The sequence below is a fragment of the Manis javanica genome, chromosome 14, assembly GCF_040802235.1.
Source record: "Manis javanica isolate MJ-LG chromosome 14, MJ_LKY, whole genome shotgun sequence".
In the NCBI taxonomy this organism is placed as follows: domain Eukaryota; kingdom Metazoa; phylum Chordata; class Mammalia; order Pholidota; family Manidae; genus Manis; species Manis javanica.
The window spans coordinates 81098990-81115525 of record NC_133169.1 but is presented as its reverse complement, the minus strand read 5'-3'; the positions used below and the strand labels follow the sequence as shown (position 1 = coordinate 81115525).

Sequence of the window (16536 nt, the reverse complement as noted above, 5' to 3'; positions counted from 1 at the left end):
TTGCACATTGAAATCACAGCAGACTTACTTCACCTTCCAGAAGAAGCTTTGTATTTGAGAAGGATGTACTTCAGCCAAGTAAAGTACATTTGGCGAGAGTTTAGGATCAGTAAGAGTAAAACTCAGGTGTTAGAAACCACTGCATCGTCCTTACAGGCCAAGACTTTCTGAAACTATAAGGTAAATCACTAGGAAACTACAGTTAATGTAGAAGGGTATTTTCCACAACTGACAAAAAAATAGTCGTCTGCAAGACAAGGCAGTTTAGGTGGTTGGAACTGTCACAAGGAAGAGAATTACTTCTTTTAGTAGGGGAGAAGGTGATCATTGATGCAGATGTGTATGAGTCATATCCAGAGCAGGCTTTTAATAAAGTTCTCCATTTCCTGTAAAGGAGGTTGGAGGTGGTTCTTGAGCACAGCTCTCTTACCTAATGGAGACCAGGGATTGCTTGGGTAATACATATGTGACCTGTGTTTATTAAGTGCCAGGCACAGTTCTAAACACTTGGCAGTTATCAATCACGATCTTACAAGGTGTGTACTGTTAGTATCTTAATTATAGAGTGAGGAAATTGAAGCCTAGAAAAATCGGAATTAACTTGTCCAGGTCTCACGGCTATTAACTGTCAGTCGAGATGGCATCCCGGTGCTCTTTTCCACTACATTGTCCTATTGCAGAAAAGCAAGGTGGTCTCATCTCAGCTCTTTGCTCACTTAGTTACCTTTCACAAGTTATCCAATTCTCCAAGCCCCATCTCCCTGGCAGTGCCCATCCCACAGGCAGTGGGGAGGGAGGAGCACAGGGAGTGAGGCAGCAGACTTCTTTGTGAACTGCAATATACCATCCTGAAATACCAAGGGGGCTGAGTTGTTCCCAAGGGGTGTCTGGCTGCATCCCAAGGCCAAACAGCTGATCTGTGGCTCTGCTTTACATGATCACCATTCTTTTACCATGTTAGTATTTGTATTCATAAAGAACAATGGGGTCTGCTGGGAAAAAAATATTCCCACAAAAGGGAAGTTACCCCATATTCTTCTTTATGTGCTATCTCTTTAGTTAAAATAGATATAACAATGTCTTTCTTAATGCAAAGTCCTCTAGTGTCCCTACCTTCCAGGCGTAAACCCCTGAATCAAAAGCATCTCTCAACAGTTATAAAGCTGAGCCCACTCAGGCCCCACAGTCTCCCTCTGTTTTGGCCTTTACCTGGAAGAAATTATTTGACCTTTTAACATGGTTTCATAAATAGACTCGCTGTTGCTCTCCAGATAGCTTTTTGCCTTGAACCTCTTTGTCCTGGCCTCACCGTCCCAGAACTGCCAAACCTCTGGACTTGAAGCAAAGGGAGCTCAGGAGTTTCTGCAGGTGGGAAGAATGAACGAAGAGGTAGTGAGAGAAATGACAGGCAGAGAGCCTGAGACAGAGACTGGGAGGCAGGGTCTGGAGGCCGAATGAGGGTTATCAAGCTGGTGCTGATCTAAACGCCAGACAACCAACACCCACCGTGACGGTCTAAACTGTAGCCAGGCTGCGAGAGTAACCGACGGGGTCGCCGAGAGGCTTGCCTTACAGCAACTGCTGCCCTCCCAGCACCCCATACCCCATTCCGCTTTCACCTCGTCTCTCCGCGGTCCTCAGCCACATTTGACCTAAATTTCCTCCAAAGCTTCTGACTGGCATGTGAGGAATGGCACCGCGGTCTGTTCCTGCGAGGATCCCTGAGGTTCACGCCAGCCGCCCGCGGAGGGCTGTGGTGTGCAGAGCAGCCTCCTGAAGACAGGACACGCGGGTTTGGGTCACCGCGCAACACTGCTTCCCTATGCAGTTTCCCATGCACAGTCTGAAGGGGAAAAGCGCACTAATTAAATCCATATTAGGGAGAGCAGCGGGGGCGGGCTGAGGCGAGAGGCGGGGGCAGCAGCCGGGCTGCCTGTTGCCCAGCAACGAGCCCCAGCGAAGCCAGCGCTTGCTAAAGCCCGGAGGCGCCGCGGCGGGCAGGGCGCCCACGGCCGAAGGAGGTGGGGGCAGAGACCCCAGCGGGGACCGCAAAACCCTCTTTTCCATCCTGGAGAACTAAGTAACGCTCTTTTTTATACTGGTTTGGTACATCAACACCGCCGTCTTCCCCAGTTATTAACCAACAGCTTTCCAGTAAAAACCCAGTGGCAAAGAAAAGCGAGACAGCAAAAAAAACCTGGCTGGCCGAGTTTCTTTCCGACAGGGCAAAAAGGCTCGGCCCCAGCCTTCAGGCCCAACAGAGGCCCTGCTCACCTGGGCAAGCCCAGGTCCCTGAGGCTAGCTAGCCCACTGGGCCCGGGAGCTGGGGTGGCGGCAGGAAAACGTGGGTAGTTTTCATCGCAACGAGAACAGTGCCCTCTGCTGGCAGTGTCCTGGGGGGTGGCATTCCCCTGGCTTCCGGTGCCCTTACAATTCTGGTTGTGGTGCCAATACAGAACGACGGAGAGCTCATTCTTGCTCTCTAAAGGAGTGTGGAAAGGAGACAAGTGGGGCAAGAGAAGGCAGAGGCACAATGGAAGGACGGGCACAGGAGGTATGGCCCTAATTTTGGGGTTTTCCCAGTCTGGCTGGGACCACCACAGAGGCCTCTTATTTCCCCATGGAACCACCCCCCACCTCCAGAACCAAAGTGCAGTTCAGTGGGACAACTGCTCCCCATGCTCATCCTGTACTGGGGGTACTTTGTCTGATGTATGCAATTTTCACTGGCCTAAAAGACCATGTTAAGTGTGTTTCTAAAAATATCACAATGGTTGAATGCAAAGTGGGGCTGTACAGGGCAAAAAGCAGAAATAAGAATAAATTCTATCCAGATCAGGTCTCCGAGTGAGCTGCCCAGCCAGGATGAGGGCCTTGGAGGGGAGGCCCCACCCACAGTGTTCAAAGGAGAGAAGCAAAGCACAATGTTAGAACCTGCAACTGCCTCAGCAGGAGCCCCATATGTTTTCTATAAAAAGGAACAATGTGAGCATTGTTCTGTGCTCAATAGTCCCATGTTAGAACTAATGCTTTTGGTATGAATACGACCATTTTAAATTCCCAACCAGTTGCATTTACTGACAATACATTTCAGAAAACAAACCCAGAAGCAAGAGATTTCTCATTTTGGGGTCAGTTGGCTTTAAATACACATACACATGCCTTTTAATGTGACCGACTTCCAAAAATACACTGAACATTTGCATGAACAACGTTCTTGTCCCTAGACTTGCAGCTACAAACACTAAAGCAGATTTTCACATGCATATTTGAGAACTTAACATTGATTCTGTGTACACAGGGCTGATGCACAAATAAAGGAGAGTATGAGTCTTATGTTTATACCATTCCAGCCCCTAATTCCCGACTCCCAACCCTAGCCTGTCCCCAGATCAGCATCTCTAGCACACAAGTGGAGCTGCCACTCCGGGTTCTCATCCCCTGCATGGTAGGCCTCCAAGTCCCCTAAGCCTGAGCTTCAGCTCCCACCCCCAACTGCCTCCTCAAGCCTGGGGGACCCAGTGGGGTTTCCAAAGGAGAGTTGGATAAACTCTGTTTTCATAACATAATTGAAAGAGGAAGAAAGTTCTTTCTGGGTCTTGGAATGAATGTACTGGAACTTTGGAATGTACTGGAAAATCCAAGTGTACTGGACATTTGTCAGGGTTATTAGGCAGCAAAGTAACTGAACCTATTCTCTATCCCTGGAGTCTTGAAGGGAAGCAGTACCCTACTTCCACTGTGGGGCTGTGGGCTTGGGTAAAAACAGCAAAGGAGAACTGGACTCAGCCAGCCAGGCCTAGGCTTCTGTTGTGTGACAGTCACTGAAACAGTTAGGAATTGGGGCATGGGGGCAGTAGCGTTGAGGGCCCAGCATCCCCCCGATTCCTCCTGTCTCCAGGCCTATTCTCTCCAGTCTTCCTAGCAACTGCCGTCCCTCTTCTGCTCTAGGCAGGCCCGGTGCGGATCTATAGTTGGTAAACAAGATAGCTTCAGATCTTTTCACATCATTACTGAGAGAAGAAAAGGTCATTTTGCAACTTAAATTGAAATACAACTCTGCCTTCTTTCCCTCCAACCAACCCTGACCAGGCCTCTCATCACAAAAAGGGGAAATACTAGTTTTTAAATCCATAAATTAATTACCAAATAATCCATAAGACCCAGGTGGAGCCACAGGAGAAGACCTGGAAGAAGCATTCTGGGAAGACCCGGCCTGGGTCTTCTCCTTCCCCAAGGGAAAAGAGCCAGGAAACCGGGGGCTGTCCCAGTCATGTTGGTAAGAGGCAGGCGCCATGCTCCCCACCCCCACCCCGCCCCCACGGCCTGTAACTAGGTGAGGGGAGCTGGGGAGAGGGGAGGTTTATCGGAAGGGCGGGTTCCTGGGGGCCAGGTTGGCCTGCGGGGTGGGGGAGGATGGCCAAGGTTGCTCCTGACGGCGTCCAGTTGATCCTGAAGGACTCGGACCCGCTCGTCCAGGCTGCGCTGCTGGGCCAGGCCCGCGGCCTTGCCCGCCAGCAGGGCACTGTAGGCGTGCAGCTCTGCAGCTGACAGGGCCTGCATCAGCACCTCCCGCAGGGCCAGCTCGCACCGTGCCACGTGCCTCTTCAGCTCCTTGGCATCTTCCTGCTGCCACACCAGGAGCCCCAGTCGCTGCAGGAGAGAGGCCTGGAGCCACAGGGAGAGGGCACTGTGAGTGGGCCGAGGGTGCCAGCCAGAGACGGCAGGCCCATCACCACCCTCTAACCCCTAGCCGGAACTAGTTACTTGTTCATCAGGGTCACAGTCTGCACCAGCCCTAGCCAGGGCACCGCGCACGCGGTCCAGGCGACTGCCAAGCAGCAGAAGGAGGCCAAGCACCTGCTCTAGGTCAGCCATGAACCCGCTGAACCGCTCTAGCTCATGGGGTGCACAGGCCTGGCCCACTGCAGCCTCCAGAGCAGCCCCACGCCTGGCCCACTCCTGGGCCGCCCCCTGCAGCTGTTCCTGCTCAGCCTGAAGGACCTGCAGCATCTTTTGGAGGAGGTGAGCTAGCTCCACCTGCAGGGAGAACCGGGGTACTTAAAGCTGGGGCCAGGGCCCAGACTTACACAGACTCTGGGCTCTTGCCCCACCCAGCATCCAGCAGCCCTTCCACACTCAGTTTCTTGACTTGGATGCTGTTATTTGGCTCAGGGAGACCCTGGCCACATGGTTGGTCAGGCACAGGGTGGGTACTAAGGTTTTCAGGCCTTGTCTCCTCCTGAGAGGTTGGCAGGAGCTGGGTGGAGCTAAAGAGATAGCTGGGGACAAGGCCAGAGCTCCCTGGGTTGTCCTGCCCCAGACTGCAGGGACAATCCCGAGTCCCTGGTGACCCCCTCACTCACCCTGACTCGGAAGGACCAACAGCCTCCTCTCCAGTCTCCCCACAGTCGGGCCTCATTGCAGCTCTGACCTCAGTTAAAGGAATCAGCCCATCCAGAAGCCCCACAGGTGGCTCTGGGCTGGGATAGGAGTTAATAGTGTCACTCAGAGAGGGATCTAGTCTGGCCAGCTCCTGAACCAGTTCCTCGAGGTGTGGACTGGACCATGTTGACCTGGAACCAGGCTGGCCAATGCCCCAAACTAGGGCAATGTGGGAGGGAGTCTCTGGGGAATCATTGCCTGGAGGTCCCAGGGTATCAACTGAGAAAGATTTGAAAGGCTCATTCTCTGCAGCTGTGTGGGGGTCAGTAGTTAGCAGTCCAGTGGGGTCAAAGGTTGGGATGTCACCATTTGCAGTTCCTGGGGGCCTATAGCAGGACCTGTACACACCCACAGAACCATCTATCCCCTGCCAGCAGTCGTCTATCGCTGCAATCTCTGGGTGCTCATTGAGGGAGTACTCTTGTGGGACTGCAGCATGGTCAGCTCGTTGGCCCAAGCCAGCTCCATACTGCTGGTCAGAGGCATGTACACTGGAAGTGGAAGAGACATTGAATTAGAAAAAGCTCTGGCCAAGAGAAGTGGAGGCTTCCAAGGGCCACCTGCCCCCACCCAGCCCACCTGGGTTCCCAGGCTTCACCTAGGAGAGAGTTCCCTGCCCTTCAGGCATTATGTAGACATGTGGAAAGGGAAGGTCTCACTCTGCTTGGAAGCAAGAGGGAACTCACTTGGTTGGGAGCCCTGGGGGCACATGAGAGTCTGGAAGTGACCTCATCCTGACCAGCGGGGCTTCTTCCAGGAAAACTTCATTATCAGGAAGGGATGGGAGCCAGGCAGACACCATATAGATCTCGGAGACCCTCTGCACACACGCAGGACTGCTCTGGAGGCCCTCTGCAGGACATGCCACTGCGGCTTCCTTCTGATTCAGGACTCTGGAAGCAGGGACCCCATACTGACCACAGTGACCAGGAAGGAAGCTCTTGGTGCTGCACCAGAGACAATAGGGTGTTGTGAGGGGAGTAGGGGATGTAGTTTGCAAAAGACAGTAAGGAAGCTCAAACTGAGGGTAGGTGGGAAGCCCTCTCCTTTCCTGCTGGGCAAGAGCTATGAAAGCTGCCTCCCAGTTTTCAGCCCCCCGAGTGGTCTCTCTCTCTCTCTCACCTGCAAAGTGTGGTCTTAAACAATGGTCTGGGGGTTTCTGCTCCTTGGGGAACAGCCTGGGGGAATGGCAAACGGATGAAATGTGGCTCAAGTTTTCAGTCTCCCAGATGCTCCCCACCCCAAGCCTGCTGCACCCTCTATCTTCCATACCTGGATAATGGGCATGCCCTCTCCTGGTCCTCCCCAGGGAGCCAAGACTTCACCTGAAGGGCTTCGACTCTGACTGCGGGGCCTGTAGGCAGCACTGAGCTTTAAGGACCCAGGATCTGGGTCTTCTATGCCAAGGGTCTGGGGCTCAGACAAACCTTCGAACTCGGCCAGTACTCCATGCTCCTGGGACCCCTGATGCTCCTGGGGCCTGGGACGGCAAGAGCTGGAGCAGGCCTCGCCGCCGCCTTCCCCGACCAACCCACCACCGCCCCGACCCACGCGATCCAGCCTCCCTGGCTCAGTGAAACACCACTTCCGCTGCTGCTTGGCGAGGTCTCCGCGCCCACCAGTTTGTGGCGCGGAAGCCCCAGAGCGCGCCGATTCCACTTCCCCGCCCGGGTGGCTGAGCGGTGCGGAGCGCGGGTGCGCCGCCGGGGGCCGTGCGGGTGCGGAGGGCCGCCGGCGGGCTGGCGGGCTCATGCGGAGCTGCTTGCGCTGGAAGGACGTCTCCCGGAGCACTCGCCGCTGCGCTCCCCGCAGCCGCTGGCGGTAGGCGGCCCCTGAGGCCGGGGGGCTGGGTGGCTCGGCGGCCCGCGCTGCAACCTCCGCCTCCGCGGTCAGCGCGTACAGCAGCGGGGTGGTCTGCCGGCTGAGCGGCCCGGGGGTCCCCCGGACTTCTGGGGGTCGCGGCCCACCACGTACCGCGGCTGCGGGGATGTGTGCAGGACAGCGGCGGGCGTGGCGGGGGCCGGGCCGCCCCACACCACGCGCACGTACTCCCAGTCGAGGTAAGGAAGGACGCCGGTCCCAGGCGACGGCGTGTGTGGCTCGGGACCTCCAGAGGCCGCGGAGAAGGAGCTGTAGGCCGAGTCAGCGCGTGCAGACAGCCGCCGCAGATCCAAGCTGTGAGTGGATGAGGCTGGGGAGGTGCGGACATCCCCAGGACCCAGGGCCTCCATGGGCAAATGCTGAGGCTGGCCAGCTCCGTGGGGCCCGGTGGAACACAGCACGAGGGTTAAGGAGCTCTGGGTGAGGCTCAGGACAGCCTGCTGGCTCCTCCAACCTGGACAGCCAGGTTGCTTACACATCCCCTCCCTCGGCACACAATCCTTAGGTCTGGCATTTCCCTCTAGGTCAGGGATGGCATAGGACCACCCAGCGAGCTTAGCTCAGGGACAGGAATTGGTGAGTAGCCCATTCTCCCCGCCTCCCCCACCCCACCCCCACCCCCAGGACTCTCCTGGGCTGAGGCCCTGACCTCTACCCTGGCTCCTCCTGGAGCACGGAGAGTGTACCCATGCTTCTTCCCTCCCAACCCTGTCCCACCCAGGCTTCTTCCTGGCTGCTTTCTTAGCCTCTCCCTGTGATCTTTCCCTGATAAACAATGGTCAAGAAGTTCTGAGGTCACAGGGGAGCCAAAAGAGGAGGCGGGAAGACCCAGACCCAGTGGCAGGGGCAGCTTCACAGCCTCCCGCTGTCCCTCTGTGCCTGTTATGTTCCAGGTGCTTTCTATAAATATTTATCTTGGTCCTCACAACTGCTATCTGCATTTCACAAATGTGGACACTGAGGTTCAGAGGGGGAAATGACTTGCCCAGGAACACACAGCTGGTAAGGGGCAAAGCCCTGCCTGGAAGCTGGGCCTGCCTCCAAGCTTACTGCAGCCAGAACCAACTTCCTAGAAGCAAACCCTGCTGAAGCCAGTTTACTTCTCTACCCAGATGCCTGCAGCCTCCAGCAAGGCCCAAACGCCACCGTGGGAAAGTAACCCCCACCTCCTTCAAAACACTGGCAGGTTCCAGAATATACGGCCTCTATTTCAGAGACTGCCTTTTGTCTAGGCCCACCCCCTTCTTCTTCCTGCTACTCTTGCTCCTCCTAGAGAGCAAGACTTAGAGATCTCACCTTCAGGGACCCCTGCAGTGCCCATCACAGCACTGGCCACCCTGCATTGTGATTGTTGGCTTGCTTGTGATCCCCTCTTCCCATTCCCGCCCCTGAGCTTCCTGAGGACACGCACTGCACTTACTCATCTCTGCAGCCTAGTGCCTGGCAAGCAGCAGGTGCTGAAGTATTTGTTGAATGGCGGACTTGCAGGGAGTAGACAGGGGTGGCTCTGGTGGAGAAGGAAGAGGGCTCTTTTGCTTCTGTCCACTCTTCTCTCCCTATTAGTCTTTTCTGGGGAGGTGAACAGGAGTGAGGCAGTTGCCACCAGGACACTGACCATATTGCTTGTGTATTAATAGGAACTCAAAGATCAGACAAGCACAGCTTAGAGGAGGACTGGCAAGAAACCAGTACCTTCCTAGTTCTGGGAGAGGAGCGAGAGGAGTTGGGTGGGTGTGGCTGGGTCACGGGTGAGAGAAGCTTTGCGTCTTGGGGACCTGGGTCTCCCTCTAGCCTATGTGCTTGCCTTCCCTGAACTGTTTGGCAGGGGATGCAGAGGAGGGTTAGCTGCAGCTGGGGTGGGAACTGAAAAAGCAGGCTCATGTGAGCCATCCAGACACTATTTGGAGCCCAGGATCACCCTCTATTCCCTTCCCTGAGGCCCCAGTACAGTTTGCTGCTCCAGGCAGGTAGGGAGTTAGGGGTGGGAGGATATAGCGTTTCCTAGAAGGCAGAGGTGTACCTGCAACATTTCTCAGCCAACCTGGGATCAGAACATTTTGGTGTCGACCACCTGGAGGCATCTTTATGCCAACTAAGGCCAGCCCCATAGGTTGGTCCTCACACTCGGGTTGGGGGACCTCTTTTGCAAAGTGTTTCCATTCTCTGGACTTCAGGAAGATGAGAAGCTACTCTGCGTAGCAGCCCCTAGTGACTTCCTATAGGAAACCCACCTTAGCTGCCCAGACACTAGCTCTCTCCTCCTGTCCTTCTGAGCCCAGCTTGGGAGCATTGCGTACCCTGGCTCAGGCCGCCCATGCCTGGCCCTGTTGGCTTGCTGCACCTAGAGTCACGGATGACTGTTCAAATAGTAAGATGTTTCCTCAGAAAAGGCCTCGAAAAATCTTATTTGTGAGTCACTGTGTCAACAAAGGACTCTGAGGTCAACAAATAAAAACAGCTTGAATGGATAATGAAAATGTGTATATCTATCTGTTTTCTTATTGACACTTACTTTTCTCAAGGATGCTTTTGCATTGGTGGCCCCAATAGGCTGATACCGAGGTAGGATGCTTACTTGGTGCCCTTTGCAGAACCAGATGCACCAGGAAAGTCCAACTCCTTTAGTGTGTTTTGGGCCTCATTAAAAAGATCAAGGAGTTTTCACACTGTGATGCTGCAGGGAGCATCATGCAGTCCAGCCAACCCCTGTGGCTGGTGGTGGCCAAAACCCAGGTGTCTTAGCGTAAGGTTAGGCTCTGAGTGAGCTGGGCTGCAGAGCCAGTTCCTGCACACAACAGAGGTCCAGAAGCTGGAGCTCAAAGAGCTCTTCAGGCCTTTTGCCAAAGCTCGCCAGAGCAGGGGGGCCAGCATGGAATCCCTGCTAGACAATGACTGGGGTCGTGCTGTGTGTGTGTGTTGGGGGGCATCTGAGATATATTTGCCCCCTCAATGAAACAGCAAGAAAAGAAAAGGAGACAAAAATGACTCCAGAGTTCAGAGCTGGGGGCCAGGGAGTTGGAGGTGCCAGTTTCAGGAAGGAGGGAGCTCAGATGGGGACTGGTCAAGGGGCCCACTGCTCAACTGGTCTGGGGGCTGTGGGCTTGGCACTGCTTGTGGCAAGTCTGGCAGCAGCTGGGAATTTGGGATGTGGGTCTAGACCTCAGCAAAGAGGTTGGACCAAGTGGGTAAAACTACATCAAAGCAATGGGAGCATATCCAGGTAAGGCGACCAGGAAGGTGGACAGCCTCAAATGATCGGGAATAATCCTAAATTAAATCACACCTCTTTCAAAAGCCACCTCACATCCCACGTCACCCCACATCACAACTGTGGAGGGGTTGCCACCTCTCACGGATGGTCTTCCCTCAAGTTGGAGGCTTACTGTGGGGACGCTATCTGCACTGCAGTCTCCCCGCCACTCTAGAGTTTCTGGGCCCAGACCGGCATTTGGGGAAGTCCCACGGCTCTCCCAGTCCCCTCCGGGCGCCCCCGTTCTCCCGTCCTGTCACCGCTGGTCCCGCACCCCGTGCAGCATCACTCCAGCCCACATGCAGAGTGTCCAGAGGCTCTCGCTCTGTGCCGCGCGCAGAAAATTCGAGATGCTGGCCGCATATGTACGTGGTGAGGAGGACCACATACCTGGGGCTTCAAGCTGAGAGGCAAGGCGGCCGAGGGAGGAGAGGGGCTCCGGCCTGGCCACCGCAGGGGGCGGCAGAGGCACGCGGGGCGGCGGGACAGCAGTGCCTGGGGCCGCCAGGAGGGCCGATGGCCGCGGCGCGGGGCACTTCTCGGCCTTTCGTGCTGGGTTCACCGTCGGGGAAAGAGGTGACAGTAGGGGACAGCGCGATGGGAGGGCCGAAGGGCGCGACCGGGGGGATGGGCGCGTTGGGAGGTCCCCCGGAGCGCCCCCCGCAGCCCGGCCGTCCGGCGGGGCCCCGAGCCCTCTGGGAACGCAGGCCGCGACCCCGCTCGCGCGGCCCGGACTCGGCGCCGCGTCCAGCACCTCGGGACCGTGCGGCGCCCCGGACCCCGCAGCCCGGCCCGCACTGCCAGGCGCCCCGCCTCGTCGCGTACCTGCGATCCCGCCCGGCCGGGACGCGCGGCGGGAAGCCCGGCGCGCGCCATGACATCAGGGCCCCGGGCTCCGGCGCCAGACCCCACCCGAGCCTCCGGCCGCCGCGGGGGGTAGGGGGGGCGCACGTCCAGTCCCGGGGGCGGGGGCGGCGGCGCTGCCAACGGCGGGCCCAGAGGTGGCCGCTCACCGGTTCCCCCGCCGGCACAGAGCTGTGGCTCCCGGCATGGGGAGCGGGAGAGGATGGGGAGGAGGGCGGCCTCGGCCCCCGCGCCCGCCTCCGGCGCCGGCCGGCCGCGCAAGTCCCCAGCGCAGGTGTCGGCCCGGACCCCGAGAGGCTCCAGACGGCCACCCCATTCTTTTCAAGCCTGGCCAAGGAAACAGACCCTCCTGATACCTCTGCACCCCTTGACCAGCTCTCCCTCCAGCTGCTCCGTTTCCAAAACCCTTCCAACCCTTGCACTCCCATTTTTGAGGCCTCTCTTTCCATCCCTCTCCCTACCCCGCATACTCTAGGCCCTTCGGACCAGCCACCTGACCCAGGGAGCCGGATGGGAAGGGGAGGGCGCTGTTGGGTGTTCATTCCAGCTGCTTTCACGAGGCTCTTGGGTGCTGGACGAATGCGTATCTGCTATGGCTTGGAGAGGGTTCTCTTCCGCCTTAGAGTTTGGCTCTGTCTTCCTGGCATTTGGGGATCTTCAGACCTCAAAGAGTGCTCTGAATTCACCTACGACGGTGCTTTCCTCTCTGCCGTGTCCTCAGCCTCCTGGACCCCACTTCCCAAAACTCTATCCTATGAGTCCTGGCTAGTTCTCTGCTGATGGTGTGGGATGCCCTCACTCTCCCGTAGAATCAGCATGCCCGGGAGCAGGGACCGTGTCCCCCACCTTGGCATCCTTGGCTGATGAGGTTTGCTGGGACATTAAGCAGGGCCCAGAACTGAGGTGGGTGTCAGGGCTGCCAGTTTCTGGGGACACTGAGAGCCTAGGAAACTCTGTCTCCTTGGATCCTCAGGGGATAGAGACAGTGGGTACCTGAGCCTGGCTTCTGATTGGTGCCCGACTGGCTCTGTTACTTCTTCAAACACATGGGGACCCAGGCATCAGCTTCAGCTGGAGCCCTGGCTCTGGACTCTAAGACAATAGCTCAGCATCTCCTGGCTTTCAAAGCCTACCCTTTAAGATCCTGATCCACATGATTGGTCATGTGGAACACAACGCAGCAACCAAGAAGCCAATTCAAAATTGCTCAAGTTTTTAATTTATATTTAAACTTTTATATTAAAAAAACATATTTCTTGAAAACCATGAAGCAGACACAGGGTCTTATCAATTCATATTAACCTACTCCGCCTTCCTGCCCTGTTACTGCCTGTGCATACACTATACAAACTCTCTACCTAATTTTCAGAAAACTGAAATCCCGCCCACCCTCGTCTCTCCTCGCCTCCTCTCTTGAGAAAGAGAAAAGCAGCCCCTGACATCTGGAAGTTGGCCCGTACTATCAGCTAGACCTTGGTGTTGCTAGGAGCTGACCTGACATCCATAGCCAAGGCCTTGGAGTTCTCCTGTTGCGCACAAACAATTCCATGGGACATTACATCAGACAAGCGCAGCTGCAAGGATGCTGCACCGTGCTTGCAAAAATAAGACCACTCTGTAATCATATTTTGCTGGGAGCCATGCTACTCAAGCTGTGTAGCAAAGCTCAAGCTGGAAGAACACCCTCACAAAGCAGGGGCTTTCCCAGCCGACTCCCCCTATTACCCACCTTGATTTTGCTTTTTCTATTATACTATTGGCTTTGCTTTTACCTGCATTTTTTGCTAAGGGTTAACTAACCTTTGCTGAGCAGTGTGGAAAGGATGAGAACATAAGTTTCCCAGGAACTTTTCAGGACAGTGCTCCTGAAGAATGGAACACCCAGGGGCCCAATGGCGATCTTGGCATAAAGTACCGAAACCTACTGTTAGTCAGTCAAACATTGACCACCCCATTTCCACTGAGATTACCCCCCTTTTTTATTATTACAATGCTAGTGACACTAGTGATGGAAAGTTTTCTAGAAATAGAGTTATGAGAGAATGTTGAATAGAGTAACCCCGTCTGACACATCTTCTCATGTTTTCTTCCCTCTGCTACTTCTATAGTTTTTTTTTCTTCTTTCCTAATTACAGTCATTTACTGGACTTTGTGCCTTATCTGTGAGATTACCAAATACCATAATTTTCCAGGAAGTAAAGATACCTCAAGACAAGTGCTGGGCATAGAAGCCATGGAGCATAAATCTGCAAAGAAGTGAAAAAATAACCTTTTCAAATATTACTTCTCTCTCACTTACCAGCTTTACATCTCCCTGTATGGCCCCGTAAGATGGCTGGTTAGCCAGAGACTGGTAAGATTCCTCAAGGGAGGAACAACCTAAGACAGGCACAGTCGCAGGGGGGCCATCAGGTGAGAAAATGGGGGCCAACAGAGGTGAGGCTTAGAACCTCAGCCCCCCAGTTCTGAGAGAAATGGTCTACACCCGTGGATATTTTGTTGCCCTTGTTCAGCTTGGATTAATATGTGGTCTGTAGGCACAAACCTGATCATCTACACCTGCCTTCTTAGTTCTAAATCATGCTTTCTATCTGTATCTTGCATCTACCTACCACATCAACATTTTATTAGAATCACATATAAAGTATAAAAATCAAATGAATAATCATACATGATATTTGATGTGATTGTTTATGGTTTAAGGTTTGTAGTTAAAACAGAAACAGTTTCTATGATATGAATGCCCTTGCATTGTTCACCATGTAAGAACTTGTTTAGTCCCTGCAGTAGTGGAGTCATGGAGACCTGTGTAGCATATGTCAGGGAGATTTTGGTATCCACACAGAAGAAAGAGAAATGTAGATAAGAAGGGGAAATTTAGTTTGCTGCCTACTGTGACCTATAAAGGGGTATAAGGTAAAGATAGATTGATTATAAATTCATTAAAGCTGCTAAGAATATTTTTGTGGGAAAGAATCCTAGCTAACTGTGGCACTAGGTGACCTGTATTTCACCCTGAGCTGATAGACTCCATAGTTGCTGCTACATACTGCACGCTCCTACGGTCACATGCACTACTTAGAAACTGCATTGCATAGAAACTTTAAACACAATAGAGTCCATGTTGATAGGAAAAGTTTCGGTCAAGGAACAGAAAAACAATCACCTATCTAACACTTGACCAACCATGAATAGATTAGAAAGAAAAAGAAAGGAAAAGCTTGCCTATACCTATTAATCAACTGCCTATATCAATTAATCTACAGAACAATAAAAAATAATCATATCCTTGTGAAAAATGGTATAAATAAAGCTGTCATCGGTACTTTGTCGAAAGACCACCTCCATCTGACTCCACGTCCTGTCTCTCCACAGGTCGACTCCGTCCTGCACTTTCGGGCATCCCACCCCTACGCTGGAGCTGGACTCCCACGATTTTGAACACAAACCATGAACATTGTCCAAGTCACAGAAATGACCAAACATATTGCTTGCTGTCCTGGCTAACATGAGAGACTACTGTTTCTGTACCAATTGCAGCATTAGCTTTGCTCTTTTTAAATAAGATGTATTAATATAACCAATCATAGGATCACACTTGCTTCCCGATGGCATCAAACACCGAGAAAAGTCCTTCTCACTCTCTCCAAAGTCACTAACACAGGCCCAAATCTTCTAAGTCCTTTCTAATGCCCTCTTCCTGAAATGCCCCATGGTTCTCCATGCTGTGTGTTCACTCTGACTGCCGTACACCCGGTTTGTTCAACCACAGGCGTGTGCCTGGGGGTCTTTGACTGGAGGGCATTGGCATTTCCTATCTCTTTATTACAAAAGCCCAGAGACTCTTGGAGGAACGGAAGGGTAAGGAACTCCCGCAAATTTGGAGTCTCCTTTAGTGGTGGTGGTGGGGAACAGGCTGTGGTGAGGGTGGAGACATGCACATATGTCATGTTTCATGCTATATAAAAAGATGCCCGTGCCCCTCTGTAGTTCAGTACTTTCCCAGGCCTGGGAGACTTGTTTCAAAGCCCACTCCACATGGTTTGGCACTTATAATCTGAACTACTGAAACCGTACCAAAGCAACTGCCCACCTCACTAACCCCTGTGGTTTCTTGCTCTGATTCTCATTCTCTCTGGTGGATTTCGGTGATTTGATGTAACAATGGTTTGCATACTACAGACCACCTTTGTTTAGAGCACTGGGCTAAGTGCTCTACTTATCTTTTCAACCTTGTTATTCCTGAGAAATAGGTATCATTGTAACCCCATTTCACAAGTGAGAAAACTGAGACATGGAGAATTTAAATATCTTGTCAAGGTCAAACAGCTCATAAGCAGTAGAGGCAAAATTTGACCCCCTGGTGGTTGGTTCCAAAGGCTATTTTCATATGACAGGTGAAAATAGCTACAAGTTGTGGACATCCATGCAGGCTTCCTGAGAAAGTAGGATTTGGACTTCAGTTTGAACAGGACTAGAAACTGAGTTGGGAAGATGAGAAATGAGCTGCAGCAAGACCCCAATCAAGACTTCCTTCTCTCTGTGTGCCAGCAGTCCAGCATGTGCCTGAGCTAAATTTCATATATGGTTTCCAGAGCTTTATTGCAGATGGCTTATAAAAACATTTCTTACTATAGGTACATTTTCAAGGTACACCTTGATTTTTTATTTGAAGTTTTATCTTGGAGCTCATTAACTGTCAGTACACAGAGGTGTATCATTCATTTTAACAGGAGCGTAGCTATACATTGCATGGGCATAAATACGCTGGATTATTTAACCTAATCCCCTTTTGGACATTTGGGTTAATTCAGTTTTTTGCTATTACTAATTCTATAATAAATGGCCTTGATCATATATCTTTGCTCACATTTGGAAGTCTATATGATAAATTCCTACAAGATGAATTGGAAGTGGGTCCTCCTGTGTCAGTCACCCCAGCTGACACCATATTGATCAGAGAACTGCCCAACCCAGTCCTTCCTCAATTTCTGAACCTCAAAACCATGAGCCAAATAATTGTGAATGTGTAAGCCGCTAAGTTTTGGGGTAGTCTGTTACACAGTAATAGATAACTGTGACAGGGTATGCAAATT

The 16536-nt window shown here is 53.0% G+C and overlaps 1 long non-coding RNA gene and 1 pseudogene across 2 annotated transcripts in view; both read right to left on the bottom strand.

Moving 5' to 3' along the window:
• Positions 1-1876, bottom strand: part of LOC140846093 (uncharacterized) — a 41573-nt gene extending 39697 nt beyond the window's left edge. Inside the window, exon 1 of one of the 2 annotated variants that reach the window (XR_012124985.1) lies at positions 1620-1876. This is a non-coding gene — a long non-coding RNA (uncharacterized lncRNA). The remainder of the gene's footprint in view (positions 1-1619) is intronic. The other variant, XR_012124986.1, reaches the window with a different exon arrangement.
• Positions 1877-3024: 1148 nt separating this feature from the next.
• LOC140846088 (protein Shroom1-like) lies at positions 3025-8341 on the bottom strand (annotated as a pseudogene).
• Positions 8342-16536: the final 8195 nt, after the last annotated feature.